This window comes from Anolis carolinensis, chromosome 1 (genome assembly GCF_035594765.1).
Source record: "Anolis carolinensis isolate JA03-04 chromosome 1, rAnoCar3.1.pri, whole genome shotgun sequence".
Taxonomy (NCBI): Eukaryota; Metazoa; Chordata; class Lepidosauria; order Squamata; family Dactyloidae; genus Anolis; species Anolis carolinensis.
The window spans coordinates 92056607-92077866 of NC_085841.1; the positions used below are offsets into that span (position 1 = coordinate 92056607).

Genomic DNA, 21260 nt, shown 5'->3' on the forward strand with positions numbered 1-21260 from the left:
TTATACCCTTATATAAAACCAGTTGGTTCATACACGTAATATGCATTGTAATAGGATTTTTAAAATGTGTCCTAATTTAAATTGTTAAAATCAGCTTTGAGTCAGTTTAAGTTAGTTCTACTGTTTTAAACTGAAAATTATTTTCAACTGGTTGAATTAATTTCATAGAAATGCTGCCTTGAGATCCCATAAAATAGATTGGACTAATCTAAATAAATAAATAAATAAACAAACAAACAAACAAATAAATACAGGACAACCCCATGCTAATAAGACCTGCACCCCACAGTTCCACCTAACTGCATTTGACAAAATATGCCCTCTCTGGGAATTTTCAAGGTCCTCCAGTGTGATTGTATGATAACTTTTGCCACAAGTAATTCATTTCAATAGGGTTTGCTATTATACATGGTTTCCTGTTTCCGCCGTAAATTCAGGAATATATCCCCCCCTCCATACATATGGGAGTTGTACTGTAAATGACTTAGGTCAAGCCTGTCTGAAAGGCTGTTTCTTCCAATATGAACCTGTCTAAGAGCTGAGAGAGGTGGAGACTTTTCTCATTTCCACCACGCCACAAGCTCATTTGGTGAGGACGTGGGAGAGACTCTCAGTGGCTCTTCCCAAGCTGTGGCATTTCCTTTCATAGGAGGCTAAGTGGGCCTCTATTCTTCATTTGCTGACAGGTAAATGCCATTTTTATTTAAATAAGCATTTGATCATTAATTGGTTGTACAGAAGGATCTTATTCTTTAAAAATGAATGGTGTTTAATGTGGTGACTTCTTTAGTAGGAAAGGACTGAAGCAGAACATAGTGCCCAAGAACCTGCACAGTTATTTAATATACGCTATTGTCACATGGAGGGCTATGTTACTGAAACTAGCATCCTGCTAACCAAGGGAGGGTAGGAAATCAAACAAAGCCAGACAGATCCCAAGGATACAGGCTCTACTGAATAGCTTACAAACCTATCCTGTAAATCAGGACAGTTGAAATTTGCCATCTGGCTGATAGATGACAAAAGAGTGTTTTATATATCTATCTCACAGAGTGTTTAAATTTGCAAAAGACAGAAAGAAGAGATAGGAAATGAAAGACTAAGCCTTCCCTAGTAATGACTATTTTAATATGTCTTTGCAAAGCTTTGTAAACAATATAGTAGAATAATAATATTTAGTTGTTAGACGTGATCATTATTTTCCAATAAAGCAGAATATTTTTTTCAGCTGACATATAAAATGTGTCTACTCATTAGTTGTATTCAAGCTCATTTATTACAATGCATGTATCATTTTAATGTGATATAAAATATCCAGAGCCTCTTGGGAAAAAAAGCAAACATTATCTTATATGTGTAGTTACAGAAAAAATGCATCTGCCGTGTTAAGTAACAGACTTGCATCATCCGTGCAAACCTATACCATTGTTGTTGCATTCCCTCAATTCATTTCTGACTTATGGCAACCTTAAGGTGATGCAGCCACAGAATTTTCCTGGCATGATTTGTTCAAAAGGTCTATATCTGTTTCTGAGGCTAAAAGAGTATGACTTGTCACAAGATTTCCATGGCTGAATCTGGGCCAGAAACCTGATTGTATTCAATGCAGTCTTGAGCATCTAGTACTTAGTTAAGTCTTATTTATTATTACATTTATACCTCACATTTCTGAAATGAGTTCAAGGTGGAATACATAGCTCTCTTCTACTCCACAATATCTTCATGGTTGGTCACACTCTGAGTTGGTCACACTCACACAGTTCTCTTCTAATATCTGTAAAATAGTCAAGAAACATTGGCACATGATCAAGGATATCCCAGGATGTCAAAATACTCCTATGGTGGCATACAAACACACCAAAAACTTTAAAGATATGCTAATCAGATCAGACTTTATATCACCAACTACTCACAACAAATCCAACCTCAAAGGGCATACTTTTTGTGGACATTGTGATGTTTGTGTCCATTCCCTAAACACAAAACAATTCATACATCCTACATTGAGAATCACCGTACCCCTTAACAGCTTCACTACATGTGCAACGGACCAAGTGATTTACGTGTTACAATGTGAATGCAATCTTCTCTATGTGGGAATGACTACAAGATCCATCAGGTCTAGAATCTTAGAACACCGATCACGCATAAAAAACAAATACAGTGATAGCACCTTATACTCCCATTTCCTAGAGAAAGGACATCCCCCATCAAACCTTAAATTCTGTGTCCTAGAAAAAATCAGTTCAAAACAGCACATAGACACAAAAAATCTTCTCCTACAAAGGATTTTTAAATTGAATACAGTATTTCCTACTGGTTTTAATGATAAATTAGAATTCAGTTGTTTTTTGTAAATAAATTCCTTTCCTTTATTTGTTCCACCGAGAAGCCACACCAGCTGCTTCTTATCATTAGTCTTTAGATATAAATCCTTTAGGCAATTTAGCTGTTCACTACGGAAAACAAAAAAACCTTAGGACAATACTCTATGTAGAGCAACGCAGGAATTGAATGTAAGTTATCATATGCATGTTTTATTCGTTGACATTCATAATATCATTATTTATCTGTTATTCTGTGTGAGTGGGTGCCTTTTGGCATATCTATTGTTTTTTGTCTGTTGATATTTATGTAGGAACTAGAATTCAACGAGAATATAGAGTCTCTGTAACCTAACTGTCACAGACAGAACGCCACCAAATAAGGTTCAACACAGTTTATTAAAGTTACAGAACCAAAAATGCCCGTAAGAAACAAAGGGCTAGGCAAACACTTGCCTTCAATGTGAAAAGATACAAAAAGACTTTGCTGGAACTAAAAAAACGGTTCTAAAGATAAACCGGATTAAACAGGAGTTTAATCCGGGTTAAATCAAAAATGCTTACTTCAGCCTGGCACTTTAAACAAACAAAAGTTGATAAACAAAGATTCAATGAAACACAAATAACTGGCAGCAGATTCCTCTCTGCTACTCAAAAGCTACGATTGAGTAACTAGGTTGTTACTCCTCCGTGCAACGAGCGAACTCCGGGTCCAAACACATCAATCAGGATAGCAGCAGTCAGCAGGGTCCCAATCCGGTCCAAGGTCGAAAGCCAGGTACAGACGTCTTTAGTTCACCAGTTCCACCGATAGCCACAGAAGGGATAGTCCGAGGTCGAAGTCAGTCAGTCAGTCCAGCGTCAATCCAGAGTAGGCAATTAATGTCCGTCAAAAAGACGACGGAGGTCCAAGCTATCAAGATTAAACACAGGTTGCACAACAAAAGCCCACACAGTTCCTCCCGCCGTCTATGCCCAGTGTCCTTGGTAACTTACGTATTCAGCAAACGAATCACACCCGTCTTCAGGAATTTCCCCAACAAGAGCCCAAGCGTTCGTCCAGATTACCTTGCCCAACGCAATTAGCCATTGATTCTAAACCCCATTTTATGCCAGTTCATAACTCCTCATCACTATCAGCTGCTATCCTAATTCCAGGTGCCTCATCATCATCATCCTCATCAGAGCTAAAACACCTTTGACTACGCCCCACAGCATCCCCAGCTGTGGATCCCGTTCCATCCCTCCAGCCCGTCCACGGGTCCGATCCTGCAACCCGCCAGTCGCCTCCCATGCTATCATTGCCGGTGACACCCAAATCCTCCCTCACACGAGTCCATTCCATGTCATCCTCCTCTGAGCTAACCATCTCTTCCTCCATTCTCTCGGTAAAACCCTCAAAGGAGTCTTTGTCTGTTGGTTCTGCAAATAAGTCTCGGAGCCGTTTCCTTTCGCGCTCCTCAAGAGAGTCTGACTCTCGAGGAGTCTTACGACCTCGTCTCCCAGTATCGGAGCCATAAGGCTCAACCATAACACTAACTGTCCTTTAAAAAAACCTGAAGAAGGGCTCGACCCAAAACAAAGAAAAAACCCCAGGACTCTTTGTCGTGCATCCTTTTAAGGACACAACAAACATTTCTCATATCAGAGACTTCCTTCATTCCTACTTACCAACCTCCTCATATGCAGAAAAGCAAAAGAAGACAACTACTTGTAACATACTGCGCAACTATAATATTGTTGTAACAAGTTGCAAAAGAGTGAATTGAACTTTAACTATTTTGGCCTTTCACATAACACAATCATAACTATGGTGCCACATCAATTGCCATCATATGACATTTGTATCTTGGTAAGGTATGAGAGTAATCTAGCTAAAGGGCCCTTGGTCATCAGAAACTGTTTTGTTCATATAAAGTCTATGGTCTATATACAGCTTTACACACAGCTTCTTGTCTTTGCTCCTGTTCCATGGTTTCTTTGGCAGGGCTTGGATTAGATGAACCAGTACTAGGCACCTCAGTTTACTCAGTTTTCACCTGCAACACTGGTGTGCATGTTCTGGGGTCTTCATCAGTACCAGCTGCTGCAATGGTTCTCAACCTGCTGTCTTCTCGTTCTTCAATATTTGACTTTTTCTTTTTTTGCCATGAACTCAAAAACATTCAGTTGCTTTAACAGATGTTTAGGCATCTTCTGAAGTCAGGTAGATTAAAGAAAACACTAACAGCAACTAACAGGACTTTAAGGGCTCTTTCACACAATCATATAACCCAGAGTATCAAGACAGAAAATCCAACAATATCTGCTTTGAATTGGTTATCTGAGCCCACACTGCAATATATTTCAGTTCAAAGTAGATAATGTGGGATTTTATTTAGCTGTGTGGAAGGAGCCTAAGTCTCAGAACAGCAACTCAAGTTTGCAGACAATTTCACAGTAAGATGGCTGTGTCTGGAATGACCCACAGCTGCTTTCATGCCTTTCTTTTATACCCCAGTGGGAGAAGCAAGAAGGCAGATATAAGAGAGAGTTCTGAAAGGGGGAAGAGCAAGAGAGCAGTGACATGACTACTTTCAGGTGTTTTTTTTTAATAATATTTCAAAAATAGTAAAGATGATTACATGGAGTAAAAACAAATGAAACTACATTATAAAACCTTTAATTTTGTTTCACAAAATTTCACAAAAATATTGATTAGAATCAGAGATACAGCATTTCAAAAGATCTCTTATACATATATTTTCACTTTAAATTGGAATATTTAAAAATCAAGATCTATGACCCACACATATTATGACATTTTTAGAAACTACATAAAAATACATCATAAATTGTATTTAAAGTTTTTCTTAAGAGATTGTTAGGCTTAAGACGTCCAATTCTGATGTCAGTTTTGGTGGATTACATCATCTTTATGTCAAAAATGTTGATTAAACATCCACAACAAACTTGGTTGCTTCTATTGCTATTGCTGCTATTGCAATGTAAATTGACAGAAAGCTAGGTAAAGATAGTGTGAATAAATTATCAAAATTTATTTGAGATAGTACTTGCAGTTTTGGAGGAACACTAATTTTTTACTTCTCTTAGGCTTAACATGGGGATTTTATTAACCAGTTAAAATTCATGAGTAGACCAGGTTCTTTTCAACTGATTTTTTGGGGGGCAGGGGAGGGTTGAACCCCCCCCCCCCGATACAGGCTTGGGTGTAGAGTGTTATAAGAACTTGGGATATTATTTGTTATAAGAACCAAAGCTGGGCACCAAAACAATGAAGAGAAAGAGGTATAAAGAGTGCTACTCTTGACTTTTACCCTTGTAAATAAACAGTGGCTTAATGGACCAACATGGTGCTACTATAATTGGACTCATTTAATACTGGTTTCAACTCTTAATCATTTTTCTTGAAGAAACCAGACTGAACTGTGTACCCTTTTCACATGAGAATATATTCTCATATAGTTTAATGTGGCTATTTCCTAACACACATTTCACCTTCCATATTCTGTGAGAATCACAAACTTTATATATCTCTCTCTCCTCTGCAGGAGTCTACCGGATACCATGCAGCTGTGGACAAGTCTACATAGGGACCACCAAACACAGCGCACAAACACAAGTCAAAGAACATGAAAGGCACTGCAGACTAATTCAACCAGAGAAATCAGCCATAGCAGAGCACATGATGAACCAATCTGGACACAGTATATTATTTGAGAACACAGAAATGCTTGACCACTCCAACAACTATCATGTCAGACTACACAGAGAAGACATTGAAATCCACAAGCATGTGGACAACTTCAACAGAAAGGAGGAAACCATCAAAATGAACAAAATCTGGCTACCAGTATTAAAAAAACTCAAAAATCAAAACAGTAGATAGGAAGCAACACTTTGAGGTCAGAGGAGACCCAAGGACAACTAATGACTCTTAACAAAGGATGCCCCCCTGGCAAGAGACAAACCTTTCCAATGCTAATTAGGGTGATTAACTCAAACATTAACACTGACTTCCAACTGACAAAGGACTCTTGTCACACCCTGGACTCTCCACAGATATATATATATATATATTTCCTTCCTTGCCCAGTTTATCCATGCCTCACAGCCTCTGAGGATGCCTACCATAGATGTGGGCGAAATGTCAGGAGAGAATACTTCTGGAACATGGCCACACAGACTGAAAGACATACAACAACCCTTTATATATCTCATTTATATTTTGATTTTATTAGCAAGTCCAATAACTTATTTAATATTTAATGAACCAAATTGTATAATTAAAAGTTTGGAATTGAGGAGAGAGAGACATAGATTGAATAGTGTTAGTTCCAATATCTATTTAACCTCATGTAAGTCTTCTTTCCCCAGAATATTTGAAAATCTTTATAAAGTTAATCTCCAAAATCACTCTGGAATTTGTTGATGCTTTAAATCGAGAGTTAGTGCTTCAACATGAAGTGGCAAAATAGAATGAGAAGTTCCCATATTTTATCCTTGCTTGAGTCAGCTAAAATTCTCTGAATATTTCCTCAAAAATAGTCTTAGCTTTCCTGAATAATTGTTTACATATTTTCTCCATTTCACCTTAGCACCATGAACTAGAAAGTAACTTTTATATAATGCTGTAACACATTTCTTTTTTGTAGATGATCATTGGTTTAGAAATGTATATTTTTAGTTGAAAAGCAACAGCCACCCAAACCCACAAAATTACAGAAACATTGGACAAAAATACCATGATAGATGCATACTTTGTTTTATTCCAGGGGAGGGCGTAATGAGGCAGATTGGCCATATGTACTCCACATTTGTGGATCCGGAAACTCTAGACAGTCCTCAAAAACCCAACTCCCAAATCTTTTTTTTAAAAGTGCAGTTTTCAGGCATGTTTGCCTCAGCATCATATAGAAAGCACCCTCCCCTCTAAAAGGATGAAAACAGAGGAAAATACTATCATTCAACTTTTACAAGCTCCTCAGAATCACACACAGTCTCTAAATAACCCTATTTCCCCCCCATCTCTCAAAATGGTGATGGAATTGATGTCACAACCCTTCCTGTCACCATTTTGAGTGGGATTGTAACATTTGGGGTTGTTGTGTGTATATATGTGGAGAGGGGCACAGCTCACAGAGGACTGTGAGAGAAATTGGCCTTTATCCGCCACATAGTTGGCCACTTCTGATTTATAGTATGCATTAGAGTTGCCATTTAAGTAAGACCAAAATGCAAAGGAGATCAATAGATGGAAGATCTGATCTCAGAGCCTCTAGTCTCTCTGAAATCCAGCCAGGTTCCTGCTAAAAAGGCAAATGTAGCTATAGAGTCAGGTTTTAGCCATCCTTCTTCTTCTAACTATTAATTTATTCATTAAAAGATGCTGTTTCTGCCTGTCATGCCAGAGATAAAACAAAATAACAGGGTGTTTGAAAAAGAACTCCCTAGTTTTAATGTATTTATACTTAAAACTAGGGAGTTCTTTTTCAAACATCCTGTATATACTAATACAATATAATGCATTTAAAATAATTATTTTGAAATATACTACATAGAATTTTAAAACTCAAAAGTGAGACAGAATGATACAGTTTGTACTGCCAACCTACTTTGCCTCGGGAGGGAGTTTCACACTCACAGATCTGCTACCAAGAAAGACTTTTATTATGTATTCCTTATCCTTCTCAATGTGATGGCTTATGCTGCAATGCCCTTACTATGATCTAACATTTCAGGCAGCCTGATATGTTGGGAGGGAGTATTTCAGGTATCTTGGTTTGCTTCACACATTATAGTCAAGTGCATTTCCTTTTTACTTAATACACATGCTTACAGGGAGATGGACTGGACAATGGATTAGAAGTTGAATACATATGTATACATGTGATACTCCAGATATGTTTTAAAGTTCCTTTACTGTGTTAGACCACAGAGAGCATTTAGAGAAGCTTGCATATATTGATAGAAAAATAGTTGAATACATATGTATACATGTGATACTCCAGATGGTGTCATAGATATGTTTTAAAGTTCCTTTACTGTGTTAGACCACAGAGAGCATTTAGAAAAGCTTGCATATATTGATAGAAAAATAGTTTTGTAACAGTGTATAAGGTTTTTACAGTACCATGGGAAGCCCCATGATTCACAAAAATAATGCTTCTTTACAAAGCATCCCTTAACCATGAACTGCCAATAGCAGTAGTTTTAAGCAATGAATGCCATATGGAACAGCACTATTTTGGATGTCCAACAGAAGCTTTAAAGAGTTGAGGCCAGTTTAACTTCCTTGGGTAGAGAATTCACAGTCAAGATATATAGAGATACAAAAAGGAACAAGACAAGGTTATCATCTGTCTATTACTTATATGGATTATAAGTATTAAATATTAGGATTAGGGAAAACAGTTGTATTAAAGGAGTGAAAATAAAAGGAATTTAAAGTTAAGGCATATAACTTAACAAGCCCTATGAGAAATGGCTTAAATAGCTGGGCATGTTTAGCCTGAAGAAGAAAAGGCTGAGAGGAGACACGAGGGCCATGTATAAATATGTGAGGGGAAATCATAGGGAGGAGGGAGCAAGCTGGAGACTAGGACAGCAGCTTCAAACTTCAGGAAAGGAGATTCCACCTGAACATTAGGAAGGACTTCATCACTGTAAGAGCTGTTCAGCAGTGAAACTCTATTGCTCTGGACTGTGGTGGAAGCTCCTTCTTTGGAGGCTTTAAAGTAGAGGCTGGATGGCCATCTGACGGGGGGGGGGGGGCTTTGAATGCAATTTTCTTGCTTCTTGGCAAGGGGTTGGACTGGATGGCCCACAAGGTCTCTTCCAACTTTATGATTCTATGATTCTATATAGTAATGACATGTTGTATATTATAGAAAACCCAATAAATTTATTCAAAGCTTTATGGAAACTATCAATAGGTATGAAATTGTGGCAGGATTTAAAATAAACAAAATCTATGCTCTTAACCATAAATCTATCAAAAAGCAATACTAACTGGAGAATTATGGAGCCCCCGGTGGAGTAGTGGGTTAAAGCCTTGTGACTTGAAAGTTGGGCTGCTGATTTGCAAGTTGCCAGGTTCGAATCCCACCCGGGGAGATCGCGGATGAGCTCCCTCTATCAGCTTCAGCTCCATGCAGGGACATGAGAGAAGCCTCCCACAAGGATGGTAAAAACATCAAAAACATCCGGGCATCCCCTGGGCAATGTCCTTGCAGACAGCCAATTCTCTCACTCCAGAAGCGACTTGCAGTTTCTCAAGTCGCTCCTGACATGGAAAAAAACAACAACTGGACAATTTATGAGCTTGTAAGGCAGCAATGGAAGAAAAGTATCTAGGATTATGGATAAGCAATACAAATAAGTTTTGGTGGCCAGATACATTTTAATTATTTTTTAGGGGTAAACTGGGGGGTTGGGGTAAAGGGGTGGGTGCCATCCTGGACCTTTGGCTCCAGGAACCCAAAAGGTTCAGGTGACAATGGGGACTCACTCCTGGGTAGTCCCAAAATTATCTGGAAGTGAGTCCCCACAGGCCTAATACCTCATTACACCTAGACCTTTCAGGAAGACCCAGATCTAATATGGTATAAAATTAATTCAGAATAACTTGGTTTATCTGAATTGGACCCATGACAGATCATTGCAACTCCTCCTTCATGCCCATCAGATCTTGCTGCTCCACCCAGACAACTGGTGGATATAAGTTGACACCGCCTCTTAAGTGAACCAGGTTTTAATTATACATGCAAGGCTGCCTTTCTTGTCCATTATTAGATCATTTCATAATACAACTGTTTCCAGTCACTGACCTGGTGTTATACTGCATTATTTTGTGGTCTGGGGTTCAACTAAATTAGTTAGGTGAAGCAGAAGGGGGAATTAGCTTATAATATCTCTACCTTTTTACCTCTCCCTGCCCATTATACTTCCTCTGGGAAGAAACTTCCAGAAGTGGCCATCTTAGCTAGTTCTAGAATATATAAAGGTACTGCCACATAGACATGGCTTTACATTTGGAAAATACACAGTTAACACAAGGTATAAAATGAACTGGGAAACTGGAATGAAAAGTCCCTGATAATACTGAGAATTCCCAGGAAATTTTTCTGGATAAAGGAAACATCTTGTGAATCTCCAAAATGAAATCAGTTTATACAGGAGCAAAACCTGGGACTTTTCAGAGATACTTTTTACATGGAGAGCTTCTTAGTCAAGGATGAAGGAGTCAACAAAGGAGAACTGAAAGTCAAGGACAACTTTAAATAACATCATCAACAACTTTATTCTTATATCCTGTCACCATTTCTCCAAACAGACTCGAGTCAGCTTATATAGGAAACAAGCCCAGAAGAACAAAATTAAAATATAACATAGTAAAATACATTACATTACAACAATTAAAACAATAAACCATACAATAACATATAAAACATAAAACTATCAACAGCAACAACCAGTAGCTGGACATAGTGGGCATGTCCAGAACTGAAGGGGTGGGCGGGCCTGTGCGATACAACTGTGAGGGTGGGGCTGGGAATAAAGTGCTAAACCAGATATTAGGTTGGACTGGAGGATCAAGTCAAATTGATGAACTGATTAATCAAAGGCACATTGGAACAACTATGGAGAACGACAGAATATAAAAGATGTATGAAAACAGTCCAGTTGGTCTGTGCTGTTTCAAAATTACATTTGAAAGTATGCCTCCCCACCTCAAGCTAATGAACAGTGCTAATGTCTCAAGAACTGAAATTATATTATCAAAATATATTATTAAGAACTGTAGTGTGAGTTTTGTTAGCAAAGCTCAGGAGAAAACCAACACCAACAAAAAAGAGTGACTTGCATTTAGATGTTGTTTTACAGCGTTCAAATTGCAAAGCCTTTGGGGCTTTTGTGTCCCAAACTGCTAAAATTGAATTTAAGCTTGAGCAGATAACTCCACAAGAAAATAAGTTATGCCATAATGGTCCATTAGCATAGAACAATATGTTGCTTTTTAGATAATTTTCATTTTCCTAATTAGAAAATTACAAACATATGACATCTTTCAGCATGACAGCAAAGTACATTTGTTTATAGTCACTTATTTGAACATGTCTTGGATCTGGCCCTGTTAAGCTGTTCTGAAACTATATCAGCCACATCACACGTATTATCTGTCTGCCTGAACATAAAACACAGACCACATTTGCACTGCTGCTTACATTTTTCTCTTCCTTTTTACAACAGATAGTTTCAACCCTTGAAAAGTTAGTGTTCAATGCACTGGAAGTTTTGTTGAAAGACATTCTCTCTACAAATGACTGAAGACAGACAGTTATATATTTCTCAGATATAGAGAGCAGTAGATGTCAGAAGGTGCTCTCTAGAGACCCCAGTTTTTACAGCCTCATTAGCAGTGTCTTAATTAGATGTCAAGCAGGTTAAAATTGACTTCTTAAACTGATGTGAAAGGCAGTGAAGGGCAACTGAAGTGCTTTCAAAAATGTTACGTTCTTAATTCTTAATACTGGATATGATATGCCAGTGAAGAAAATCTTAGGATTTGAAGTGGTTTCAGTGTGAAAGAGAATCTGCTTTTCCTAGTTATTTTGTACAGCTTTCTAAAAATGTTAGTGTTGAGAAACAAGAAAGTTCTTTGTGGTTTTTTAATGTACTGGATTCAAAACCTGCCAAGTGACTGGGATGGAGAACAAGGGGACTTCAGCACTAGGCAAGCATTTTGGCTTCTTGGGTGAGAGAGTGAAAGGTGAATTATTCGATGATGCTTCATCCTCATCCCTGCAAAAACTCTTCTTACAAAACCTTATAAAACACATTTGTGATTAATGATTGCAAGGAGAAATCACTTTCACATATCTGCACTCAGCGCAAGAGAGGATATGAGATAAAGGTATACTGAATCCTGGTTTTTGTTCAGGTGCTTACCTTCATTCACTGCATCCTTTAAAACTCCCAGATAAGCAGAAACAATCCAGTCCATACATTCTTCCCAAAGTGTGAGAACTGGGCTACCCCACAAGCTCTGATGCCAATGTTTCTGTGTGCCCTCAATTTTCCAACCTTTCCCCAGCAAGGTCTTTGGGGGAATCTACATATGTTCACTGAAACATAAATAGAAATGTCAAGAATCTAGATACATCAGCTTTGCTGGGGTTTCTAGGTGCAGACATGTATTTCATAAGATATAGAACAGTCATCAAACATTTTAATCTGTTATATACACATTTGTCTCAGAAACCAAAGGACAATTTCACACATTATGCAAGGAAAATTTCAACCTGCCACCAGATCAGTTAATTCTGACTCCTTTTTGAGTATAACTTCCATGAAACAGTATTCACACTTTGCATTTTAGCTAAACTTCAAATACCTTCATACATTAAGAGAAGAGTGTCCATTGTTGATGCAGTTCTTATTAACAGTCCATTTTGATGAGAAATGAAATAGACTCATTACAATTATATATTATATTATGCCTGCTTTCCAATAGTTCTTCTTCAGATGTCTTTGGGAAGAGAGCCAGAACTCACTTCCCTCAAGCAACATAAATGTTTAAGGCTAAAATAAAAAGCAGTAGTGTAGACATGGCATATATGCATCATTTTCTAGTGGGCCTGGCATGTGGCCATCCATTTGACACAACATTTCCATGCTTAGCTTTTTCATTTGTAATTTGGGAATCATTAATACCTAGTCCACATGGGTGCTGCGAGGATTAAACAACCTTGATCCAAGAAAGAACTCAAGAACATAATAAAAAAGAGGCATGTAGATATTCTAATGACCTAAAGTGCTTTCCTGGATGAGGTCGTAATTTATTAACACTTGCACAAGCCCCATAGATGAAAGGTCCAAAATGCTATTAGGATATCAGTCCACAAGCTTCTTTCTGTTAAAAAGAGGGTGCAATATGCCCAACAAAAAGGGACTACAAAGTGACTAACCTGCATCCCTAGTACTATACTGGGTTTCAGAAAAAAAATTCCATCAATTACTAGCAGTTATGGTGTTTTACTAAATCCATTTTAGCTCATTTATTAAAGGCAACAGGTTGAATTCTGCATGAATGGAATGTTGAACTAGATAGTCCAATCCCTGCTATGTAGAAATGCACAATGAAAGCACTCTTTAAAGATGATATCCAAAGAAGGCAAGTCCACCACCCTCTGAGGCAGTCTATATCTCCGTCAAACAGTCTCACAACCAAGAAGTTCATCTGATGTTTAGCTGGGATCTCTTTTCTTGTAATTTGTATCCACTGGTTCATGTTCTGTTCTTTGGAACAATAAATCCCCTACTGAGGTGGTGTCTGGGAGGGGGAGATACGGGAAAGGGAGACCAAATCGTTCAATTCGGCCTAGGGTTTCTAGTAGGATTTTAATAGTTCCAAAACAGTCTCCTGACATAGGTAATCTGGGTGGCCAGGATACCGGTCCCTCCAGGTTGAAGGTGGTGCTGTTTAATGCCAGGTCTGTGAATGGGAAGATATCTTTCATCCGAGACCTCATCTTGGATGAACATGCAGACCTGGCATGTATTATGGAGACCTGGCTGGACTAGATGGGAGGAGTTAATCTCACCCAGCTCTGCCCTCCAGGTTACTCCATACAGCACCAACCGAGATCTGGAGGGAAGAGAGGCGGTGTCGCAGTGGTCTACAAGGATTCCATCCCCCTGACCAGGTGCCCCGTCCTGCAGTCGAGCTTTTCCTTGCGGCCAACATTGTGTCCACAAAGAACCATTTGGCGGTGCTGTTCCGTGTTATCAGAGGGTTGTTAACTCCCACCAATCAAGGTGGGAACCCTGATAACTCGGCAGCCCGCTGTGAAGCATTTGCTCAGTTCTTTGCGGACAAAGTCGCTCTGATCCGCTCCGACTTTGACACCATATTAATGGCAGTCTTTGAGGATGTAACAAGAGCACCTGCTTGTCCAGTTTTGATTGATTCATTTCAATGGTTTGAGCTCAAGGATGTGGACAAGATCCTTGGAGAGGCGAGACCGACCACATGCATCCTGGACCCCTGCCCATCCTGGCTGGTGAGAGAAGCCAGAGGGGGCTTGGCCGAGTGGGTGAAGGTGGTGGTGAATGCCTCCCTTCAGGAGGGCAAGTTTCCAGAGAGCCTAAAAATGGCTGTGATCAAGCTGCTGTTGAAGAAGCCATCACTGGACCCCACCCAATTTGGAAACTTTCAGCCTATTTCCAATCTCCTCTTTCTGGGCAAGGTCTTGGAATACCTTCCTCCTATCCCTGACAGATGTCTAGTTCTGTCACTTCTGCCCATCTGTCACTAAGGAGGCTGTCCAGGTCCTGAACCAGTGCTTGGCCACTGTTTCGGACTGGATGAGGACCACCAAATTGAAACTGAATCCAGACAAGACAGAAGTCCTCCTAGTCAGTCGGAAGGCTGAACAGGGTATAGGGTTACAGCCTGTGTTGGATACTGAGCACAATTCAACATGCTGGCTTTAACCTATAAGGCTCTAAATGGTTCAGGCCCAGCTTATCTGTCCGAACGTGTCTCTCGCTACAACCCACCTTGAATTTTAAGATCTTCAGGTGAAGCCCTGCTCTCGCTCCCGCCAGCCTCACATAGGTTCCACCTATGGAACGTCAGGCAGGCTCCCTCCCTCTTATCGTTTCGTAGGAAAGTTAAGACCTGGTTGTGGGACCCGGCCTTCGAACAACACTAGCAGCAGTAAGTATTATAATGTGTGCTGGAACTCAATTTGATAGACTCATATTTTTAGATCTGATTGCGCCTATCTGCTATTTAGTATTGTGTTTTATGAATATTGCTGTAATTAATTAGTTAACTATTTTAATTGATTTGTATTGTATTTTATATTTTTATATACAGTAGAGTCTCACTTATCCAACACTTGCTTATCCAATGTTCTGGATTATCCAAGCCATTTTTGTAGTCAATGTTTTCATTACATCATGATATTTTAGTGCTAAATTTGTAAATACAGTAATTACTACATAGCATTACTGCATATTGAACTACTTTTTCTGTCAAATTTGTTGTATAACATGATGTTTTGGTGCTTAATTTGTAACATCATAACCTAATTTGATGTTTAATAGACTTTTCCTTTAACCCTCCTTATTATCCAACATATTTGCTTATCCAACATTCTGTCGGCCCATTTATATTAGATAAGTGAGACTCTACTGTACGTGTGTTTTATTGTAAGCTGCCCTGAAGTCCCCTTTTGGGTGAGAAGGGCGGGATACAAATGTTGTAATAAATATAAATAAATAAAAATAAAGACCAAGCTTATTACATCATAGTTAGTTTGGGCACATCTCTTCTATCTGCTTAAGGTTATTTTGAATTCTAATCCTGTCCTCCTGGGTATTAGCAAACATCCAAATTTTGTGTCATCTACACGTTTGATAAACATGCTTTCTAACCATAATCAAACCATTTATAAAGATGTTAAACAACAGAATGTTTAGGACAGAACCCTGTGGCAGTCCACTAGTCACTTATCTTGAAGATGATCTGGAATAGGAAGGACTTTTGAGTGAAAACAATGTTTAAAAATCAGGGCTCCATGGTATGTGTGGCTCTCCAAGATCACAATGGACACCAATCCTGCAGTTGCCAACCACTGTACAAGACCTCAATAATCTTGTACAGTTTTACAGCTTTTACAGCTTTACAGTTTTGGCTTGCCTCCTGATCTTTATTTGTCCTTATTTCTATGGGCCAGGTTTATGCATTGAGCAGTCCTTACATGATTGCTCAGTCAAAGGATGGTAGTAACCTTATTGTCTGTTAATGCTAGTTATTTCTGTAAAGGAGAAGCTTCCCATTATCCTACATTATCACTGCAGTTTGTATCATGTCAGAGACGTGACACAGGTTCTTTTTGTGGGTGATCACATAAACACAGCCTTGCAATGGAAGCAATACTCTAATACCAATCTAATTCTCAATTACTGAAATTGAGGATTAATTGTCAAAATCAAAATCCTTGAATGGTGGAAATGATGATGATGATGATGATGATGATGATGATGATGATGATAGCAGCAATAATATCCTGACATTTCCCCAGTTCAGCACTTAAGGTAGCTTAAAGGTGTTAAAAGAAATGTAACTAAAAAATCCAAACATACTAAAGTTTTAAATCTGTTAAAATATACCTCTTTAAAAAGAAAACAGCAAATTATAAATTGACAACATTATACAAATAACTTTTTGTTTCAGCAACCAATTTTCCAAGATCTGATGAAACCAAAAGGTTTTTACTTGTCTGTGGAAACATAGCAAGGAGTGTGTTCATCTTACCCCTCTGGGAAGAGAACTCCAAAATCTGGGATCAGCTATCAAAGGCCCCAGCTACACCAGCCATTTAATGCTGTTTCAAATCTGTATGCTGTGTAGATGATTTCATGGGGAATCCTGGAACCAGTTCGGGGCCTGGATTGTTACTGCTCAAACAACAGAGCACTAAAACACCTTTGTGGGAGTTTGTTGTCTGGCAGCTTCAGCTTGAAGCTAGTTTTGAACTGCATTTAAAAAAGGCCCTCTCCTATATTTCTGCCAGATGGATTTGTGGTAGCAGAGAAGAGCTTTCCCAGACAATCTTAAAACTTGGGCAAGTTCATATGGGAGAGTATAAAGTACAGGGTGTTTGAAAAAAGAACTCCCTAGTTTTAAGTATAAATACATTAAAACTAGGGAGTTCTTTTTCAAACACCCTGTATATCATGGCCAGATCTGATGTCTGAAGGAATTGGCACAACTGGTGTACAAGACTTAACTGTGCACTACTAAAATCTGAACTTCTGGAATCAGGCTTGTACACTTGAACTGAAATGTGCATCTTCAGGGAGAATTTAACATTATCCAACACAAGCTGTATCTCCAATGCCTGATCTGCCTATTGACTCATGAGGAGCACTTCTGTTTGTTTGGATTACATTTCAGTTTGTTCACCCTCATCCATTTCATTATTGATGGAGTGGTAAAGGAAATATCCTTTATTGGTAGTGAAAGGAATATCCTTTCTTGCTGCATGCTGTATTTGACTTTTATGTTCATTCATATCTTGGGATAAGTCAAAGTTTAAATTTTCAGTTCACATATGAACAACAGTGACCTCATGTGGCTATTGGTTTAGCCAGTGTTTATCATAGTGAGATCAGAAGGGGATCCCACCCCCTGCAAAAAAAGTCAGCTCAGGGTAAATTACTGGAAGATCTCTGTTTAGCATAGTGTAGTAGTTTCAGTGCTACACTAGGAGCCCAAGGAGACCAGAGAGATATATCCCTCTCAAACATGGATGACCTTGGGCATGTCATACCCTCTCAGCCTGAGTGGGAAATATGACAGATCTGCTCTGAATTAATCTTACCAATAAAATCTTAACTCAGGGTTGCCATAAAATTGAGGCAATGTCACCACCCCCCCCCCCCAAATCTTGTGATTCCCCTTAGTAGGACTTCCATAACTTGGAAACAAGCTATATAAATATATTGAGGAAGACCAATAATGGATGGTCAACAAATTATTCTAATATCTAGAGCAGGAATGGGAAATGTTTAGACCTAAAGAGGGTGCAATTCAACCCCCTTATATTACATGCTATGCTGGCGTGGCCAATGAGAATTGTACTCCAACAGTATGAGAAGATCAAGTTTCTCTCCCCCGCTTCACAACCTTTGGTTGTCTTACATATACATATTCATGTGATAATTAGCTGTCCTCTGACATCTGACTGAGGTTTAAAAGAGTTTCCATGGCACAGTATCTACATAATGTGCCCGAATCTGCTAAAATTAGTAACGACTAAGTATTTTTGCAAATAAATCAAATTTGTGTTACTGTTTCAGTCTGGAGCTGGTCATTTCAACCTAATCTTTGGTGAAATAAAGCCAATGTGTTTCAATTTCTCACTAATCCTCCCACCCCTATGAATACACTTGTCCCTTGGCATTTGCTGGGATTTCATGCCAGGACAACCCATGGATATCAAAATACATGGATGATCAATCCCATGATGAACAGTGGTAAAGCAAATGGTTTTTTTATATATATATATAAAATGGCAAAATTATGGTTTTGTTTTTTTTTGGATTGTTTAAAACACATTTTCAGGCTGTGGATGATTGGATCTATAGATATAGAATCCGTGGATATAAAAGGTCATTTGTATTTCTTTTGCTTCCATGGAGCACACAACTGTAAGGCAATAATTAAATTCTATGTCTACCACCCATTCCTAATATTTATTTTAAATTTATACAGCTATATGGCCAAAAAGCAATGCACCTTCTCTCTTGATTATGATTGTAGGGAGAGTCTATTGATTGACTGCTTCTTATGTGAATAAGAAATCTTTGCTATTCAGGACCAGAAATATCTTAATGGTGTGCATGCTTCTTGCCAGGAAAAAGATACTGCCATATTCTTCAGCTTATGAAAGGGGATTTGCTGTGTACAAAGAATAGTTTCTTACTGTAAATTTTAAAGACATCTTCTTTATTTTATTCTTCATGCAAAAAATGACAGAGAAAGACTGACCATAATTTCTTGTAGGCTGATCTACATTGAAAAATGTCATGAAAGCTGAGGGTGTCAATATTCTCTTAAATTTGAAATGCTGAATAAATCCTTCATATACAGAATTTAGAAAATACAGTAGAGTCTCACTTATCCAACATAAACGGGCCGGTAGAACGTTGGATAAGCGAATATGTTGGATAATAAGGAGGGATTAAGGAAAAGCCTATTAAACATCAAATTCGATTATGATTTTACAAATTAAGCACCAAAACATCATGTTATACAACAAATTTGACAGAAAAAGTAGTTCAATACGCAGTAATGTTATGTTGTAATTACTGTATTTATCAATTTAGCACCAAAATATCACGATATATTGAAAACATTGACTACAAAAATGCGTTGGATAATCCAGAACATTGGATAAGCGAGTGTTGGGTAAGTGAGACTCTACTGTAGCTCTTTTTCACCCAAGCTTAGTTCTGGAATGGGAACCAAATAATAATGTGCACCACAATGGGGCCACCCACAACTGCTTTTCTTCTGCTCCCAATTTTTACCTGAAGGGTGACAGTGCTGTTAGCAACAAGAAGGAGTTCACTCTGTTGGACATCATATTGCTGGCATCAAGAACATTTAAATGCAGTGTTCAATTATAGTGCCAGAAATGTCTGCTACAGGATTCACAATATGTTAAAAGGCATGTGGTCCAAGCATATCTGTGCACTGCTACATGTTGTAAGTACACATACCTGTTACAGATGCTCTAACTTTAGCAGTAGTGTGTCTAAGGCTTTATTTACATTCTACGCTGTCTGTTTCATCTGGCGCTAGTCTGAAGCATTATGGCCCCAAATTGATCATGATGGCAGCCTCTGTGGCACCACATTGGTGTCCAATTAGTCTAGCCAGGCTGCTTCACTGGGCAGTTACCTTGTGATCCATGTCATTACCCCCCCCCCCCCCCCGCCCTGTCATAGAGTTCCCTGTGAGTACCTAGCCATCACAGTTGTGTCCACTGAAATCATAAAGGGGCGCTCACATTATCAGAAATGAGGGGGGTAGAGTGACCTGCCTACTTCTTGCTGATTATGTGTGTGCCCCAGTCTGACACCAGCAGATTTGGCCACAATGGTCAGGCACTCTCAGTGAGCCCCATGGTTGGTGAAGTACAAGCAACATAGAGATGACTCATCCGTTTCCCTGTGCTGATCTGTGCAGAGAGGATGGTGGTGGTGCTGTGCATGCAGACAATGCATCTGGCTGAAACAGACCCAGACCAACTGTCCTGCAGGTACTTTGAAATTTCCTTTGAATTCTGAAGTATTACCTGACTTTTCGTAGTGTGAAGCAAAGATGGTTAAGGGCTAAATACTCCAGATACTTACCAGGAGTAGTTATATATAATGAAGAAGGCCAGTGCTGAATTCAGGATGAGTATTGATTAGGAGAATGTTATTTATTTATTTATTTATTTATTTATTTATTTATTTATTATTCATGTAGACTAATTAGACCAGGGGTTCTTTCCCTTTCCATCTCCTTTGTCCTTACCCACCTTTTGTAAGCACCCAGAATATGCTACATCACTATAATAAAAATAAAATGGGGAAATATTAAGTCAAATAAGCAGATTCACATGGATGGGTGGGTTTTAAGGTCCAGGTTGCCATTGCAGAGTTTTTACAGAGAGCTAGGTTCAGGTTACAGAAGCTAGCAGGGGTTAGGAAATGCATTTTGGGATTTAGCTACTGCTAAGAAAAGAAGAAAAAAGTCACATACATTGGGGGGGGGGGAGATTTAAAAGTGGAAAAGCAATAAAATAAACAAAAGAGAACTATGAGAAATAGATTTGGGGGAGTACAAAACTGCCTTTCCTGAAGATGTTTTGTAGAACATTTAGGCAGATTATCTCATTCAGTGCAAAGAAAGAGAGATCTCAGAAGAGGAAACATTAAGAAGAAGTAATGTAAGAATATATGGATGAGATAATCTGACTAAATCCTTCTTTTTGTGGAGAGAGAGAGAGAGAGAGAGAGAGAGAGAGAGAGAGAGAGAGAGAGAGAAAGTGAGAAAGCAAAGGAAAGAGATTGACTGATTTTAGGTAAAACTGGAGTTGCAGGCTGCAGTGATTTCATCTTTAAAAGAGCTAGGAAGTCTAGACAGTGATTTCAGCAATGTTTCAGCACATAACCCCCAAGATCAGGAAACAGAAAACACCTTCTGAGACATCAAAGCTTTCTTGCCAAAAAATGGAAGAAGGAAACATGAATTTAGCTTTGTAGACCAGGACCTGCAAAGTTCTTTGGAAGTGAGAAAAAACCTTTCAGGTTCACTCACCTTTCTTAGCCTGGCTTATTTCAGAATCCTGCAGTGCTTCAATATTA

At 38.7% G+C, this 21260-nt stretch overlaps 1 long non-coding RNA gene across 1 annotated transcript; it reads right to left on the bottom strand.

Annotated features, from left to right (window-relative positions):
* Positions 1-1562: 1562 nt before the first annotated feature.
* On the bottom strand, positions 1563-19772 carry LOC134298559 (uncharacterized). Its single transcript, XR_010005672.1, has 3 exons — positions 19626-19772; positions 12276-12451; positions 1563-1774 (listed from the first exon to the last, which is right to left on the bottom strand). It is a non-coding gene; the product is annotated as an uncharacterized LOC134298559 (long non-coding RNA).
* Between the last annotated feature and the right edge of the window lie 1488 nt (positions 19773-21260).